This window comes from Bubalus bubalis, chromosome 3, assembly GCF_019923935.1.
Source record: "Bubalus bubalis isolate 160015118507 breed Murrah chromosome 3, NDDB_SH_1, whole genome shotgun sequence".
In the NCBI taxonomy this organism is placed as follows: Eukaryota; Metazoa; Chordata; class Mammalia; order Artiodactyla; family Bovidae; genus Bubalus; species Bubalus bubalis.
The window spans coordinates 57,444,578-57,463,912 of NC_059159.1; the positions used below are offsets into that span (position 1 = coordinate 57,444,578).

At 43.4% G+C, this 19,335-nt stretch overlaps 1 long non-coding RNA gene across 2 annotated transcripts; it reads left to right on the forward strand.

The window, feature by feature from the left end:
- The first annotated feature begins 305 nt into the window (after positions 1-305).
- On the forward strand, positions 306-3,526 carry LOC123332725. Of its 2 annotated transcripts, none has more exons than XR_006549705.1 (2): positions 306-1,253; positions 3,351-3,526. It is a non-coding gene; the product is annotated as an uncharacterized LOC123332725 (long non-coding RNA). The 2 variants fall into 2 exon arrangements; XR_006549704.1 differs by lacking the exon at positions 3,351-3,526 and adding an exon at positions 1,409-3,062.
- The last annotated feature ends 15,809 nt before the right edge of the window (positions 3,527-19,335 follow it).

Sequence of the window (19,335 nt, forward strand, 5' to 3'; positions counted from 1 at the left end):
TTGATGCTTTTGAACTGTGGTGTTGGACAAGACTCTTGAGAGTCCCTTGCACTGCAAGGAGATCCAACCAGTCCATTCTGAAGGAGATCAGCCCTGGGATTTCTTTGGAAGGACTGATGCTAAAGCTGAAACTCCAGTACTTTGGCCACCTCATGTAAAGAGTTGACTCATTGGAAAAGACCCTGATGCTGGGAGGGATAAGGGGAAGGAGGAGAAGGGGACGACAGAGGATGAGATCCCTGGATGGTATCACTGACTCGATGGACATGTTTGGGTGAACTCTGGGAGTTGGTGATGGACAGGAAGGTCTGGCGTGCTGCCATTCATGGGGTCGCAAAGAGTCAGACAGGACTGAACTGAATGAGTGGGAGGATTATTTCATCTATTTGGAGAAGGGGTGGAGATTTCCAGGAACTGGGCCATTCCTTGGTCTTTTGACATGCTTTGAAACTATTATGGCGCCTCTGGGTGTGTATTTAGCTTGCTGACTGAGGATCAAGGTCTAATCAAAGTCAACCTGTCTGCCATCTTGGACCCATTTGATTCTAATTGCTTTATATTGTGTCCTTGGGGTATGTCATTCTTTCAGAAGTTTTGCCCTGCCCCTTTCCTTCCTGTTACAAGATAAGCCAACAGCACCTGTCCTGAAGCCTTTGAAAGGGAAAGCAAAGAAAGCTGAGTCTTGAGCCAGGCTTAGTAACCCCACATGACCTTTCTCCCTCCACCCAAAATCTATCTTGGTCAACCCTCTTCCATTTTATAAAGTCAAGCCTGAGCAACAAAGTTAAGGAGGTAAAAAATAAAAAATTGTATTATTGCAATGTTGAATTAAAATGATCCCACTCATTGGAACTTCCCTGGTGGTCCAGTGATTAAAACTTCCAATACAAGGGGCATGGGTTTGATCCATACTCAAGGAACTAAGATCCTGAATGCCAAGGTATTGCCAATAGATAAATAATCCCACTCCTTGAGATGACCTGTTCTTTGAGATTATGATCTGCCCTTTAGCATGGATAATCAAGGACTGACCACATCTCTTTCTCAGGACACTCTGGTTCCTGAATCATCTATGCAAATCAATAATACCTCCTGGGATGAAATCTGTGTCCAACCAACCAAATCAACCAGAAGACATCCAGCTTCAGAAACTCTAAGATCCCAGGCAGGTTGACCACTTAAGTTCTTTCAACTTTAATTCCAGGGCAGCAGGGGCTGCCAGAGTCCTGGACTGTAGTAACCCACAAACTCAGGTGAGTCCAAGGAATACTCTAATAATAACGTCTCCCAGCTTAAGACATTCTACTTTGGAAAATTTCCAAGTGCCTTCGTGGCTATCACCCTGCCTTCTTTTTCAGTTTTCTTGGGAGGTCCTTTGGTGGTAAACAGTATTATTTCTATGTTACAGTCAAAGAAAGTGAACCTGTTAGGAGGGAAATAATAACCCAAGATCACACAGTGAAATGGGACATCAAGCCAGGACCTGCAAATGACACCTCCAGAAAGGCTGCTCCACAAAGTCTTCTATGAAGCATCAGCTGCTCCTTATTTAAGTCTGGGGGAAAATTTAATTTGGGAAAAAAAGAATAGAAACATAATTAAATGATCTGGCAAGAGAATATAAAACCCAGAGGGAACAACTCATCCCTTTGTGGGTTTTTTTTTTTTTTAGCTGCTTGTGCATGCACGTGATTTTTCTTATTTCTTATTCCCAAATGTTCTTTTCTCGTTTCTTTTTTAAAGTCAAATCTTAAAGCACTGAAGCCCAAACCCTTCAGCACCTGACTTCCTTGGGGCCTGACCTTCCCGTGGTTCTCTCTGCTGGGGGCTGGCCAAACCATTCAACCCCATCCTTTTAATTTTTTAAGCTTTTCTGTTATGGAAAATTACATATGTATATAAAAGTACAAAGCAACTCAATTCTAAATGGAATGACAAATAATGCAAAATGAAAAAGCCTACGCCTAAAGATGTGTTTTCATTAGGAAATCATTAGCCCATTTTTCTTCAGCTGCACTGAGGCAGCATGAACTCAAGACTTGAAGGAAAATGTCTGTACCCAGTTTTTTCTTCTTCTGAACTTCATGGCTTTTGGAAAGTCGCTCTGAGGTTTGGTTTCTTTGCTTGCAAAAGGGGAGTGATCAAGCCAACCTCACAGAATGGCCGTGACAATGAAGTGAGATAATGTCTGGGAATATGTCTTGTAAGTTATGAAATGCTCTAAAACTGTGAAGAGCTATTATTAATCTTTCATAGGACCCTTGGAGCATCGCCATGCAAAAGTGCGATTAATATGCTCAGGAATGTAGACAGAGGTTTGCGGGAGAGAAGCCCACTATGGCCCCACCTCTGCTCCCACTTGGTCCTAAACTGTTCATCTTATGCCACTTTGTTTTTCACCCATTTGACCTTGTTGCCCTTCTCACTTCAGGGACAATTTGTCCATCAACCTTGTCTTCCCAGCTTTCCCAGATTTCTCTGGTCAACAGTTCTGTTTTTCTAACCAGACTAAACCAACTCAAGATGCTTTATTTGGAATGACCTCTTCAAAGTGGCACCTGTGATTGTCTTAATTCCAGCAACATCTCGACGTGCACCAAGGGATCAGGACCCAGGCAAGAAGCACTGTGGATTTAGGAAGGAGGCAGGAAAGGGGAACCCCTCTTGCAGACTCAGCCTCTCTCTTGTAGGTCAAGGAGGATCCCCACTCTCCTTAGAAGGTGGGTCAAGGACCACCGTGAACAAGATGAAATCCATGACCCCATGAAGCTGATATTCCAGAGAGGGAGCTGACTATAAATGAGCAAACATATAAATAAATAATAAGCAAAATAGCAAAGTAAATAATAGTTCAAACTGTGAAAGAAAGAATGCACAGAGATTAGAGAAAGAGACAGGATGTGGGGGTGGCTAATTAAGATAGAACAGTCAAGGTCACGAGGTGTGAGTGCCCTCCCCATCCTGCCTTATCACGAACAAGGAAGCTAAGAACTCCACTTGCTGCTGGCAGCCATCCCATACCCTGAAAGGAGCTAGTTACAGGATGAAGCCATCACTACAGATAACAGAAAAAGGAAAAATTGTACCCTTGATGCCGTGGTTAAACCACTGTATCATGGAACCCTGAAGACCTCCTAACACTGGACCTCCCAGTTAGGTGAGCCAACAGCTTATCTAGGCCATTTTGATTCAGGTTTTCAGTGTCCAGCAACTGAAGGTGTCAGGAGTCACGAATGCCTCTTGTGGGTTATAATCCCCACCCAAGCAGCTTGTCCATCCAACCACATGCAACTCTTCCAAGTGATGGAGATTCTGCCAAACCTGAGTTTCTCCACTTCTTACTTTTTCAGGGATGTCATTACCCAGGGGAGGCACTTCGTGTGGCTGACGTGTTAATGATACTTGACAAATGTCTGTGGAGCTGAATCGAGTGAATAAGCCAGAGTGCTGCTTAAAAGGGGATGAGACACAGGAAGTCCTAGTCTCCCAGAAGAGAAGCACATTCTAAAATAAAATATCATAGCCCTTTCTCGGTCACAGAATGCTTTCACATACCTTCCACCATTTAAGCTTGTACTACCCCGGGACCATCATTATCATCAGTTCATGGCTAAAGAAGTAAGGGATGAGAAAGGTCAAGTCAAAGCATGGTGATCAAGTGACACTCAAAGGTACTCTGACTTCCAATCTTCCACTCTTTTCTGGATTCTGAAAAGAAGCTAGCTGATGTAGTAGATATTCTGGCTCAAGGAACAACCAAAGAGCTGCTAACAGAGTTATTAACATCAGAGAGCAAAGACTGTGGAGACGATGGTGCAGAAAACGTGTTCATCCAGAATCAGCCAGGCACTGGAGCGGCCACATATTTGTGACAGGAATATAAAAGCTCTTTTCTGTGTTACTTCAACCAAAACTGACTGACTCCCACTTGAGTCACAGGAAAATAGGATAAATTCTTGTATAGTGCCTTCCTCTCAGCCCTACCCTGATAACACCAGCAATAAACGCACAGCAGTGTTTTTCACTGTGTAATTGATATATTTATTTTTTTGGCCACACTGTACAACAGGTGGAACTTTCATGGGCAGAGATCAAATCTGTGCCCTCTGCAGTGGAAGCCCAGAGTATTAACCACTGGACAACAAGGGAAGTCCCAATTAATCTTTTTTTTTAAGATTCATATATTTCCCATAGACCTTTAAATTTAGAATCATTTGAGATTTGCAGAACATGACAATAGTATTGAGTTCCCATATACCCCCTCACCCAGCTTTCCCTGTTATTAACATCTTCCACTAGAATGGTGTATTAGCCATAATTAATGAATCAAAATTGCATAATCACAATTAACTAAGTCTATACTTGATCCAGATTTCCCTAGTTTTCATCTAATGCCCTTTATCTGGTCCAGGATCCCATCCAAGATACACTGAGTCATCACGTCTCCTCAGGCTCCTCGGGACTGTGAGCTTCTCAGTCTTCCCTTGTTTGTCACGACCTTGACGGTTTTGAGGAGGACGAGTCAGGTAGCCGTAGAATGTTCCTCACCTGGGATATGTCTGATGTTTATCACATGGTAAGACAGGGTTATGGATCTTGAGAGAGAAATCGGCAGATGCAAAGTGCCATTCTCATTATGTCGTACCAGGACCGCCTACTATCAACACGACCTACCACTGCTGACGTTGACCTGGGTCCACCTGGCTGAGCCGTTGCTTGTTGGCTTTCTCCACCAGCAGGTTATCCTTTTCCCTCTTTTTCCACCCTGCACTCTTGGGAAGAAAGTCACCATGCCAGGACTTCCCTGGTGATCCAGTGGTTAAGACTCTGCACTCTAGGGCACTCCTAGAACCCAGGGCCCTGGGTGTGATCTCCGGTCAGGGACTAGGATTCTGCATGCTGTATGGCATGTCCAAATTGAAAAGTCACCATGCACACGCACAGCCCACACTAGGGAGCGGGGAGTTGGCTGCCCCTCTTGAGGGCAGAATATCGACATCAATTATCTAGAATTCTCCTACAGGGTAAATTGGTTATTCTCCCCTACTTTTTTAAAAAATTTTTATTTATTTATGTTTTGGTGCTTCCGAGGTGGCTTAGACAGTAAAGAATCTGCCTTCAATACAAGAGAGCTAGGTTCAATCCCTGGGTTGGGAAAATGCCCTGGAGAAGGAAACAGTAACCCACTCCTGTATTCTTGCCTGGGAAATCCCAAGGACAGTGGAGCCTGGCCTCCATAGGGCCGCAGAGTGGGACATGACTGAAAGACTAACACACACATTTAATTTTTAGTTGCATTTGGTCTTTATTGCTGTGCACAGGCTTTTTCTAATTGCATCCCTACTTTATTGTGTGTAACTCGACTTGATCTCTATAAAAGTCTCCATCCCCTGCCTTACCCCCTTCTGACTGAATTCTTAGACAAGCCAGTTCCAGGCTATCCCGGTTAATCCCATGTCTTCTACTTTTCCTTCCAAGCAGTTGCAAGGACTGCATCTGAGTTCTGAGCATCACACAATGAGTGGGCATTAGAGGTGGGGGAGGCATCAGACACTTGAGGGGGCACCTGTCAGCACTGTGCTGGCCTCTGCCAGACCTCTCCTCTGCCTAACCTGCAGTGTGGCTGGCGGACCAGCTCCCCCAGCATGACGCAGACACCATCAGGTCGACCAGTTCTCTCATACTCGTTTTTGGATACATGAAGAAATGTGAGTGTTTCCCTAGGAAGGCTCCCTGGAGCTTAGGAAACTGAGCCACTGGCTGCTTTGGACTCTCTCTGCTCTCAGCCTCTGGCATTATGATATCTCCCATCTGCTTTCAAGCCACAGGCATGTAAGGCACCACTGGGGCGCAGGCCTAGGGCAGGGCCCCCCACTGCTGGAACTCACACTGTTCTGGGGCCACCCGTCCCACCCCTTTGAAGCTGACTCTGGGGAGGAGCACCCCTTCTCGGGTACACTCACCACCTGCTGTCTTATTTTCCTTCCAACCCTGTCACGTTCTTCCCCTTGGGAGGAGTAGGTGGGCAGAGGGAACCCAGCTCAGCAAGCTGTCTTTGTCGTTTTTTTGTTGAGTTACTAAGTTGTGTCCAACTCTTTGTGACCCCATGGACTGTGGCCCACCAGGCTCCTCTGTCATGGGATTTCCCAGGCAAGAGTACTAGAGTGGGTTGCCAGTTCCTGACCCAGGGATCAAACCCGCATTTTCTGCATTGGCAGGTGGATTCTTTACTGCTAAGCCACCAGAGAAGTCCCCAGCTCAGCAAGTATCCTGAGCTAAATCATTACAGCTTACACCTGACAATCTTAACTCCCAATAATTTAACAATGTTATTCTTGCTTTTCAGTCCTACCTTGAACTTCAGAAATCTTTTATGTAGCGGCCTGTATATAGAAAGATCTCAGGACAGTAAAAGAAGGTTTGGAGGAGAAAAAGCCAGACATAGGAATTGGGTAACACCCCAGAACCAATGAGAGTGCAAAGCGGCACCTCCTCCCTATGGAGACATAATGTGATGAAGAAGCAGGATGAGACAGCCGTGACTTTATCCATGCCTCATCCATGCACCTCGCTTCTCACCTGCCTCCACAGGCATAAAGGAGGCGTTTCCTCTCTTCTCATCTTTGTTAGTGACCTTGTGAGAGTAAATGATAATAGGACCTTACATTTGCTTAACTCCAGTTTATGGCACATTTTACATTCTTTAGTGCATTAGGTTATCATCCATTTTAGGGCTTCCCAGGTGGCTCAGTGGGTAAAGAACTGGCCTGCAATGCAGGAGATGCAGGTTCGGGAAGATCCCCTGGAGGAGGACATAGCAGCCCACTCCAGTATTTTTGCCTGGAGAATCCCACGGACACAGCAGCTGGCGGGCTACAGTCCATAGGGTCACAAAGAGTCAGATATGACTGAAGTGACTGAGCACGACTCATCATCCATTTTACAGAGGAGGACACCAAGATTCAGATAAGTTAAAGCACTGAGTCCAGGAAAACCAGAGAAAGATAACAATCACCAGAGCTTACAGTCTTCTGTTTCTAATTCCGTTGTGAAGGGAACACTCAGCAGTGTGCCTGTCACATTTGGAGAAAGAACAAATGGCAAGGCAGAAAGCCCATCTCTTGTCCTTCCGCTTTAGGAACATTGCCATAACATGACAATTGCAAGAGTGCAAATACTTTTTTTTTTTTTTTCAAATTTTTATTTATTTTCCTTTCCAGTTTTACGGAAGTATGATTTTTCAAATGAGAATTGTAGCAAGATGGTGGAATAGAAGGACGTCCACTTATCACCCCATAGACAGCAGCCCACTAGGCTCCCCCATCCCTGGGATTCTCCAGGAAAGAACACTGGAGTGGGTTGCCATTTCCTTCTCCAATGCATGAAAGTGAAAAGTGAAAGTGAAGTCGCTCAGTCGTGTCCAACTCTTCACGACCCCATGGACTGCAGCCTACCAGGCTCCTCCGTCCATGGGATTTTCCAGGCAAGAGTACTGGAGTGGGGTGCCATTGCCTTCTCCACATCTCCTGCAAGAGCACCAAAATTGCAGCTAGCTGTTGAACAACCATCGGCAGGAGGACCATCAAAAAAAAAATATACCCCATCTCCAAAGACAAAGAAGCTGCAGTGAGATAGTAGGAGGGACGCAGTCACGATCAAATCACATCCCATACCCACTGGGTGGGTGACCCACAGACTGGAGAACAATGATATCAAAGCAGTTCTCACACTCTTGTGAAGGTTCTGAACCCCACTTCAGGCTTCCCAGCCTGGGGATCCAACAAAGGGACGGGGAATCCCCAGAGAATCGGGCCTTGAGGGCTGGTGGGATCTGGTTATAGGCCTTCCAGAGGACTGAGGGAAACAGATACTCCAGGCTTGGAAGGCACAGACAAAGTTGTGCACCCACCAAAACCCAGAGGAGAGGGGCAGTGACCCACAGGAGACAGAACCAAAACTACCTGCCAGTGTGGGAGGGCCTCCTGTGGAGGTGTGGGTCAGTAGGCGCCCCACAGGGAAGGGGACACTGGAAGGTCTGCCTTGGCAGAAACCCTCTTGGAGGTCGCCATTAACCCTACCATAGAGCCCAAAGACCCCAGGGCTGGGTCGCCTGAGGCCAAACAGCTACCAGGGAGGAAGGGCAACCCCACCCATCAGCGGGTATTTGGATTAAAGCTTTACTCAGCAAAGCTCTGCCCACCAGAGCAAGATCGAGTTTTTCCCACCACCAGTCCCTCCCACCAAGAAGCTTCATGCATCAGAGGGCAGACAGAAGAAGCAAGAAAAAGCACTGTCTCGCAGCAGCTAAAACAAAAATCATACTACAGAAAGTTAATCATGATTCAAAAGCAGCAAGTTATGTCCCAGATGAAGGGACAAGATAAGGTCACAGAAAAACAACTAAATAAAGTGGAGATAGGCAACCTTCCAGAAAAATAATTCAGATTAATAATAGTGAAGATGATCCAGGATCTCTGGAAAAGAATGGAGGCAAAGATTGAGCAGATGCAAAAAAAATGTTTACCAAAGACCTAGAAAAATTAAAGAACAAACAGATGAATAATACATTAGAAGGAATCAATAGCAGAATAACTGAGGCAGAAGAACGGATAAATGATCTGGATGAAAAAATGGTGTAAATCACTGCCACTGAAGAAAAAAAGAATGAAAAAAAAAATGAAGACAACCTAACAGACCTCTGGAACAACATTAAACATGCCAACATTCATATTATACGTGTCCCAGAAGGAGAAAGAGAGAAAGGACCTGAGAAAATATTTGAAGAGGTAATAGGTGAAAACTTCCTGAACATGGAAAAGGAAATAGTCAATCAAGTCCAGGAAGCACGGAGAGTCCCTGAAAGAATCCCAGGACAAACATACCAAGATACATAGTAACCAAACTGACAAAAGTTAAAGATAAACTATTAAAAGCAAAAAGGGAAAACAACAAATAACATACAAGGGAACCCCATCAGGTTATCAGCTGATTTCTCAACAGAAACGCTACAAGCCAAAGGGAATGGCGTGATATATTTAAAGTGATCAAAGGGAAGAACCTACAACCAAGAATACTCTACCCAGCAAGTCTCTCCTTCAGATTTGATGGAGAAACCGAAAGTTTTCCAGACAAGCAAACATTAAGAGAATTCAGCACCACCAAACCAGCTTTACAACAAATGTTAAAGAACTTCTCTAGACAGGAAACACAACAGAAGGAAAAGACGTAAAGAAAACAAACCCCAAACAATTAAGAAAACGGTAATAGCGTCATACATATCGATAATTACCTTGAATGTAAATGCATTTCCACTTACCACATCACTCTGCTTGAACCCCGCCCCCCAAATTGTATGTAATTAATGTAATTATTTCATATTGTTAAATTAATCATGTTCCCATTATGGCTTGCAACTGTAATTATCATTTATTCTTTGTCTGACTATTGATTGTGAAAATTGACAAACTTCTTTTACTATTGTGATTATTACTATTATTACTCACTTAATACCATTTATCACGATTGGTCAACAGAAAAATAATAGAATTCTATATCACCAAAACTAGGATATAATAGAAAAACCTGTAATTGTGTTTTAAAATCCAGGTGCATATCAGAATTATCTTGAAATTTTTTGAAAAATACAAATGCTCAGGTATTGCGTTTTTCCTCCAGAGCTCCAGGTATGTTTCTAATGAGCAGTCATGTTTAAAAACAACTGTACTATATGATGATCTTACTTTTATCTAGTTTATTTCACTTTTTCTATTTCATATTCAGTGCTCTCATTTCATTTAGTTTATGTTCCCCAATTTCTCCATCTCTTCTTTGCTTTTAATCTTCCTCAAGCCTTTATCAAGTGTAGTAGAAAAGCTTTTGTATACATATATAAAAATAAGTACTATATATATTTAGAAAACTTATGAATTTTTGCCTAATTTAAAAAATTATGACATTTTGATTCCATTTGTTTGACTTAGTATGAATAGAATGCTAGATTTCTAATTAAAAAATAAATATACAACAAGCAACAAAGGTTTACCATATAGCATAGAGAACCAGAGTCAACACCTTGTAACAACCTATGATGGAAAATAATTTCAAAAATAATATATATGTATTTGTATAACTGAATCACCTTGCTGTGCACCTGAAACGCTGTAAGTCAGTTCAGTTCAGTTCAGTCATTCAGTCATGTCCGACTCTTTGCGACCCCATGAATCGCAGCACGCCAGGCCTCCTTGTCCATCACCAACTCCCGGAGTTCACTCAGACTCACATCCATCGAGTCAGTGATGCCATCCAGCCATCTCATCCTCTGACTTACAATCCTCTGATTGTAAGTCAACTATACTTCAATAAAAAATAAATATATATTTTAAAAATGTGTATATATATTTAGGTTGTACAGTATGATTTAAGATACACGGTGTGATGTTCTGATACATGTATACACTGTGAAAGGATTAATACAATCACATTAAGTAACAGATCCATCATCTCACATAGCTACAATTTTTACTAATTCTTCAGTGATCGTGAACCGCTGCCCTTCAGGTCCGTGGAGAAGAGTATGTGATAACAAAAAGGCACAAACTTGGGTATTACTCATGTATTCACTGGGGTGGTGTTCTAGGTGCTACAGATAAAAAAAGATGAATAACAAGATTTCAGGAGTTTACTAACTAGCAACAAGAGATACGTACACATGTATATGTATAACTGAATCACTTTGTTGTACACACAAAATGAACACAACATTGTTGCTCAACTATATGCCAATATAAAATAAACAATTTTTAATTAAAAAAAAAGAAATATGAGCAAGTAAATAAAATTCAGTATTTATATGAGTCTTAGAAGTTGATACAGTTCAGCTCAGAGAAGGATTGGTCAGTCCTGGGGAGCAGAGATGGAGGCTTAATGGAGGAGGTGTCTCTCGTGCTGCCTTTAAAAAATAAGTGGTTTTGCCACATCAAGGAGGAGATGAGGGAGAGAGAACTGAGGGGAAGGAGGTGTCATGGGGGAGGTCCTGAGGCACTGAAACGACCCAAGTATCTCAGGAAACGCACTTCCTTGTGATGAACCATTCAAGGAAGCAGGGCGGGGAGGGGCAGCACTGGGGCCAGGGAGGAAGCAGGTCCCAGAGGGGCTGAGGGTCAGGCTCGCTCTCCAAGCCATGCTGAGGGCTGGAGGCACTGCCGCGTGCGACTAGAGAGCATTAGAAATGTGGTCGCTTGACTGAGAAGTTCATTTTTAATTCATTTAAATTTTAAAAGTGGTATTCAATTCAGCTATCGAAAAACCCTTAAGTATATTTGGAGCACCTTGGATAAGTACATCTACTCTTTCAACTTGCAAATTTTATGAAATCTAAATATAAGCCGAATATTTTCCATGAAAACATCTGAAATGAGATATGCAGTTAAGTGTGAAGATATAGACCAGATTTCAATGACTTGGGGAAAAAAGTAAAGTACCTTATTCATTGTTATATTAATTGCATGTTGAAATAATATTTAGATATATAGGGTTTTAATAATTATTTAAATTCATTTATTTTTATAATATTTATTTATTTATTTGGCTGTGCTGGATCTTAGTTGCAACACTCAGGATCATTACTTGTGGCATGTGGGATCTTTTGGTTTCTTTCTTTCTTTTCTTTTTTAATTAATTAGTTTTAGTTGCACTGGGTCTTCACTGATGCGTGAGGGCTTCCTCTAGCTGGGGGCTACTCTTCCCTGTGGCTCATTGCGGGGCTTTTCCTTGCGGAACACAGACGCCCAGAGGCGCGTGGGCTTCGGGAGTCGCAGCACGTGGGCTCAGTATTTGTACCACATGGGCTTAGTTGCTCCGAGGCAGGTGGGATCTTCCTGGAGCAGGGACTGAGTGAGCCCACATCCTCTGCACTGGCAGCTGGAGTCTCATCCACTGCACCACTAGGGAAATCCAGTTTCTTTTTCAACTTAAAAAATTGTCTAGTAGCCACATTAAATAATTCTATGAGCCTGCATTATATTTTCTTGGGAAGAGTGCCCCTTAGGGACTGGGGAAACTTTGAAGAAAGTTATTAGGTTGGTGCAAACGTAATTGCAGTTTTGCATTATTAATTTTAAATCATTATAACTAGGGTCAAACACATCTTTATTAATCAAAATAGGAACCATTACAATCAGCCATTAAAAAGAATACATTTGAATCAGTTCTAATGAGGTGGATGAAACTGGAGCCTATTATACAGAGTGAAGTAAGCCAGAAAGAAAAACACCAATACAGTATACTAACGCATATATATGGAATTTAGAAAGATGGTAACAATAACCCTGTGTACGAGACAGCAAAAGAGACACTGATGTATAGAACAGTCTTATGGACTCTGTGGGAGAGGGAGAGGGTGGGAAGATTTGGGAGAATGGCATTGAAACATGTAAAATATCATGTATGAAACGAGTTGCCAGTCCAGGTTCGATGCACGATACTGGATGCTTGGGGCTGGTGCACTGGGACGACCCAGAGGGATGGAATGGGGAGGGAGGAGGGAGGAGGGTTCAGGATGGGGAACACATGTATACCTGTGGCTGATTCATTTTGATATTTGGCAAAACTAATACAATTATGTAAAGTTTAAAAATAAAATAAAATTGAAGAACAACAACAACAAAAAAATAGGAACCATTACAATCAATACATTTTTGCCAATGAGAAATAAGTTTGTTTACTTCTGTAATGTGAAGTCTGTGCTTCAGGGTTTGACAAACTCTTGGAAAGCATTTTCTGCTTCCTATTGGCTGTGGAAGCATTTTTCCTGCAAAAAGTTTTTGGACACTTGAAGAAGTGGTAGTCAGTTGGCAAGAGGTTAGGTGAATATGGCAGATGAGGCAAAACTTCATAGCCCAATTTGTTCAACTTTTGAAGTGTTGGCTGTGTGACCTATGGTCGGGTGCTGTCCTGGAGAAGAATTGGGCCCTTTCTGTTGACCAGTGCCGGCTGCAGACATTGCAGTTTTCAATGCATCTCACTGGTTTGCCGAGCATACTTCTCAGATGTAATGATTTTGCCAGGATTCAGAAAGCTGTAGTAGATCCGATGGGTAGCAGACCATCAAAGAGTGGCCATGACCTTTGTGTGGTGCAAGTTTGGCTTTGGGAAGTGCTTTGGAGCTTCTTCTCGGTCCAGCCACTGAGCTGGTCATCACTAGATGTTGTATAAAATCCACTTTTCATCACATGCCACAATCCAATTGAGAAACTGTCCACAGTTGCTGCATAGAAAAAGAGAAGACAACACTTCAAAACGATGATTTCTTTTTTGACTTTCGGTCATCTCATGAGGCACCCACTTATTAAGTCTTTTCACCTTTCCAATTTGCTTCAAATGTCAAATGACTGTAAAACAGTCGATGTTGAGTTCTTCAGCAACTTCTCGTGTAGTCGTAAGAGGATCAGTTTCAACGATAGCTCTCAGTTGGTCATTGTCAACTTCGAGTGGCCAGCCACCACGCCCTCATCTTCAAGGCTCCTGCTTCTTTGCAAAGCTTCTTGAACCGGCACTGCACTGTACATTCATTAGCAGTTCCTGGGCCAGATGTGTTACTGGTGTTGCAAGCTGTCTCTGCTGCTTTACAATCCATTTTGAACTCAAATAAGAAAATTACTCGAATTTGCTTTTTGTCTAACATCACTTCCATGGTCTAAAATAGATATAAAATATACAGCAAGCAATAAGTCATTGGCAAAAAAAAAAAAAAAAGGCGAGAAATGTGCATTCAAATGATGTCTAGCAAGCATAACCACATTTATTTATGAATGTATTCCAATATCAAATAGCAAAGTTCAACATTCAGTTCAGTTCAGTTCAGTCACTCAGTCGTGTCCAACTCTTTGCGACCCCATGAACCGCAGCACGCCAGGCCTCCCTGCCCATCACCAACTCCCGGAGTCCACCCAAACTCATGTCCATTGAGTTGGTGATGCCATCCAACCATCTCATCCTCTGTTGTCCCCTTCTCCTCCTGCCCTCAATCTTTCCCAGCATCAGGGTCTTTTCAAATGAGTCAGCTCTTCACATCAGGTGGCCAAATTATTGGAGTTTCAGTTTCAACATCAGTCCTTCCAATGAACACCCAGGACTGATCTCCTTTAGGATCAGGATTCTTTAGGATCAGGACTGACTGGATTTCCTTGCAGTCCAAGGGACTCTCAAGAGTCTTCTCCAACACCACACTTCAAAAACATCAATTCTTTGGTGCTCAGCTTTCTTTATAGTCCAACTCTCACATCCATGCATGACTACTGGAAAAACCATAGCTTTGACTAGATGGACCTTTGTTGGCAAAGTAATGTCTCTGCTTTTTAATATGCTGTCTAGGTTGGTCATGACTTTGCTTTCAAGGACTAAGCGTCTTTTAATTTCACGGCTGCAATCACCATCTGCAGTGATTCTGGAGCCCAGAAAAATAAAGTCAGCCACTGTTTCCACTGTTTCCCCATCTATTTCCCATGAAGTGATGGGACCGGATGCCATGATCTTAGTTTTCTGAATGTTGAGCTTTAAGCCAACTTTTTCACTCTCCTCTTTGAGTTTCATCAAGAGGCTCTTTAGTTCCTCTTCACTTTCTGCCATAAGGGTGGTGTCATCTGCATATCTGAGGTCATTGATATTTCTCCCGGAAATCTTGATTCCAGCTTGTGCTTCCTCCAGCTGGCATTTCTCATGAGTACTCTGCATATAAGTTAAATAAGCAGGGTGACAATATACAGCCTTGACGTACTCCTTTTCCTATTTGGAACATTGCAAAATGCAATTACTTTTGCACCAACCTAATATGTGTGGTAGAGACATGATCAAATTTTTATTTGGAGGGAGCATGCTGGCAAGAAAGGGGAGGAAGTTCATAGAGGTCTGAAGCTGGAGAAAGGTACATGGTTAGGAAATGATTGTACTCATTCAGGTGGGAGAAGAGGAAGACCTGACTTAGGAGCTTCCAGAATGGAGTAATTAGAGAGCTAATAAACAAGGTCAGTTTAGAGTGTCACCAGAATACAGGGATGGCTTATTACACCACAGATTGCTGGTCCCAGCCCCAAAGATGCTCATTCTGAACAAGGATGGAGTCCAAGCATCGTTATTTCTAACTTGTTTCCAGATGGAGTTGCTGCAGGTGGTCTGGAGACCTTATTCCAAGAATCTCTCCTCTGCAGGGCTGGGCCACCAACAGGATACAGGAAGAGAGACAGAAAGAGTGGGAGGATTCTGTGACCTGCTGGTTCCAGCCATGACTCTCTGGGTATATGGAAACTGGAAGAGGGGACACTTGCTTGGGGGAATGGTATGGGTTCAGTTTGGGGTATATTGAGCTTGAGGTCCCTTAGGAATACCCAGGAGGAGACATCTCATGAGTAGCTGGATATAAATGGGTTGGCTTCAAATGATGGTCAGTCTCTACATATGTATTTCATTTTATGTCGCATGTTCTCCGCTCATGCTTTCTATCTTTCCTATTTGGTGCCCTGCTCTGAGGGCACTTATCTGTCTGAATGTCACTGTGCAAATGTGTATTGATATCCTCTTGTGTAAGTGCCTCAGGGACATTCTTTTCTGATGGATGTTTCAGAGTTTACACCTGTTGCTAAGTGCAAAATGTATATGTTAACCAACAAAAATTAAGTTTTGTAAGACTAAATGGGTTGGAACTCAAGAAAGAGATTGAACTGTAATTAAAGACTTGGAAATCATCAGAATGGAGTTGGCAGTTAAAGCCCTAAGCATAAGTGAAGTTGCCCAGAGACAGTGGCAAAGGAGAAGGGAAAACCCAAGGGCAGTCCCCTATAGTTCGAGCTATGTTTTGATCAAAATCAGCAGTGTCCAAGAAAGAGAAGATAGGGACTTCCCTGGTGGTGCAGTGGATAGCAATCTGCCTGCCAGTGCAGGGAACACAGGTTGGAGCCCTGGTCCAGGAAGATCCCACTTGGTGGGAGCAACTAAAGCCTTTCGCCACAACAACTGAGCCCTCGCCCTAGCACCTGCAAGCCACAGCTACTGAACCCATGCAGTGCAACCACTGAAGTGCTCCTGGAGCCTAGGCTTCATGACAAGAAAAGCCACCCCAATGAGAAGCCCGTGACCACCAGACTTCTGGTGGGAGCCCCCGCCCACACCAACAAGAAGAAGTTTGCACGCAACAACAAATATCCGGCATAACCAAAATAAAAAAATAATTTTAAAAAAATCTGCTTCCTGGCCTTCCCCGGTGGTCCAGTGGTTAAGAATCTGCCTGCCAATGCAGTAGACATGGGTTTGATCCCTGATCTGGGATCCAGGAAGATCGCACGTGCTTCAGAGTGACTGAACCCGAGCAACACAGCTACTGAGCCTGTGTCCTTCAGAGCCCTCGAGCTATCACTACTGAAATCATACGCCTGGAGCCGATGCTTCTCCGCAAGAGAAGCCTCGGCGGCAAGAAGCCCACGCACGGCAAGCAAGGGAAGCCCTGGCTAGCCACAGCTAGAAAAAGCCCAGTGCAGCATGAAGACCTGGCACCTCCCAAAAAAGAAAAAAGGAAGGTAAGATGGGCAAGAATTCCCACCTGCCATTCTCAACTGTTTGCCTTTGGTGTTGTATCACAGTGACCCAAGCTTAAAAAATAGTTTGAAAAGAGTTCTTCAGAAGATTCGAATCAAGGGTTAGCTACGCTTCACCACTGACATGGCAGGTATTAAATAAAACCTTTTATTTATGAATTTCATCATTAATAAAACCGTCTTGGCCAAGACTCTCCTAAGCTTCAGTTTCTTCATCCATTAGATCAGGATGCTGCTACCTCACTCACAGAGGTTCTGGGAAATGGAGAGAATGTATGCCCAGTACAGACCTACCTGACGTGCAGGAGCATCTCAATCCGGGTGGTAATTACCATAATTGCTGTAAGACCACTTTCTAGACCAGGCTGCATCACCAAGCCTGTGGGGGAGAGGCCAAGAAAAGACTCACTTCACATACAGTTCCAGCCAATGCCAAGAGACTGATTTAGAGTCAACGAGAGCAATAATAGTTTCAGTATTACAGTTATTGCAATTTTAAAATTCAGAGGGAAAAGCAATTCTTTAGGGCAATGTGTGTTGTTCATTGTTTCACTGTGTTTGTATAATAACTGAAGTGGAAAGAAAGTAGCCTTCTTATGTGCTAGGCAAGCTGGATATATTATTCCATTTAATTTATCAATGTAATATCTTTAAATAAGGCCCCAGTGAATGGCTCTAAGCGTTCCTTAGCAAGAGGAAGAGTAGCTGGGTCTCTGTGGTCACAAACAATGCCATTGCTGAGGCAATCAAAAGCTAGGCCATTGCAGGGGATTTGTTATCATGCATTCAGAGCCGCAGATGGCTGGACACATTTCTGACTTGACTGTCAGGCAGAACTGACCTGTGCAGACAAGCACAGCCTTTCTTTGGGACATTTAAACCATTTTCTCCATCATCCTCTCCTGTTCTCATTTTCTTTGAAAGCCTCAGCACTTCTTTTGTTTTGCCTGCTATTTTTCCCTAAAGAAAACACTTCTCACCCTGAGAGAGAAAGTCCTCTTCACATTACGTTTCATCTGAATATCAATCTCAGCATCTTAACCGGAGAGCCTTATCTAATCCAGCTGCTCTGACTGAGGTGTGGTCTGGAAAGAGTAAAATTGAATTGTGGGGCTTGGCTGATCTCTCCCCTAGTCCCGCTGTACTTTTCTTTCCAGAGTATTCTCACCTCTCCCCAGGGCCTGATCTGCTAATGAAATAGATACTGTAGGGGTTTTTTTTTTTTTTGCTTCTTTCACAAAACGAAGCCCAAATGTGCTTCCTAATGGTTTGTTTTCCAAATGGGCTGAATCAAGTCAAAACTACAACTACCATTGAGGGCCCACAATGTCTAAAAAAGCAGAGGAAGCCATTAAAAAATGCTAGAAAAATAAAATAAAGTTGGAGGCCAATGGAATTTTTTCTGTAGTCAGTTTTTTGAGTAGGAGGAGATAATTTTTATATACATATGAAGGTTGCTAGCTTCCCATGCAGCTCAGAGGTAAAGAATCCTCCTGCCAATGGAGGAGACACAGATTCAGTTCTGGGTGGGCAATATCCCATGGAGGAGGAAATGGCAGCCCACTCCAGTATTCTTGTCTGGAAAATTCCATGGACATGGAGCCTGGCAGGCTACAGTCCATGGGTCACAAAGAGTCAGAGGTGACTGACCACAAACATATGTCACTAACAAATTATGTAAGTCATCTACCAAACAATCAGCAAATTTAGTGCTGTTTAGAAAAATAAAAGCCTGTCTTTACACAGCCCCTGCCCCATCCAGCCAACCCTTAAGTCCTCCTCTCCCTCCAACCCTTAACTCTGCCACCAATAACTTCCACTGAGTGATCAGCAGACTCATCCATCCTCAGACACTCCTCTGAGAATTCCCTCACCTCTCTGCCAGAGTTGAGACCCCAGCCAGTGTGTGGCCCTCACTCTCCCGCAGCTAGGGGTCTGATGGGAGAATGGTCCTCCACGTGGGTCCTTGCTGCTTCCAAAAGTTATTCCTCTACCTTGGTGTTAAACAAACAACAAAAAAACATAAAATAGCAACAACAAACCCAGCTCCCTTGGGGCTTGTGCTGCCCTCTGTTGCCTTCTTTCCTCTCCCTCTGTGGTCACGTTACCTCCAGACTCTAGCCCATGATCCAAGGGCTTTGTCTCCTGGGCCAGGGACTCAGCTCAGGGACTGAGCTCCCTGACCTTCCTTAGCAGCGCCGCAGCCTGGGAGCCTGAGATTCCACCGCAGACTTTGTCTCCAAGTACTTGATGATCTGATTTATGGACCACAGCTTCCTCTCTTGCCAGGAATTCTTAAGCCTCATGGAGACCTCCAATCTATTCTTTCCAACTTTTATGTTTTCGTAGTGTTCATGGAGTTCTCAAGGCAAGAATACTGAAGTGGTTTGCTATTCCCTTCTCCAGTGGACCACGTTTTGTCAAAACTCTCTATTATGACCCATCCATCCATTTTGGGTGGCCCTACACAGCATGGCTCATAGTTTCATTGAGTTAGACAAAGAGTATGTCAAGGCTGTATATTATCACCCTACTTATTTAATGTATATGCAGAGTATATCATGCCAAATGCCGAGCTAGATGAAGCACAAGCTGGAATCAAGATTCCTGGGAGAAATATAAGTAACCTCAGATATGCAGATGACACCACCCTTATGGCAGAAAGTGAAGAAGAACTAAAGGGCCTCTTGTTGAAAGTGAAAGAGGAGAGTGGAAAAGTTGGCTTAAAACTCAACATTCAAACAACAAAGAT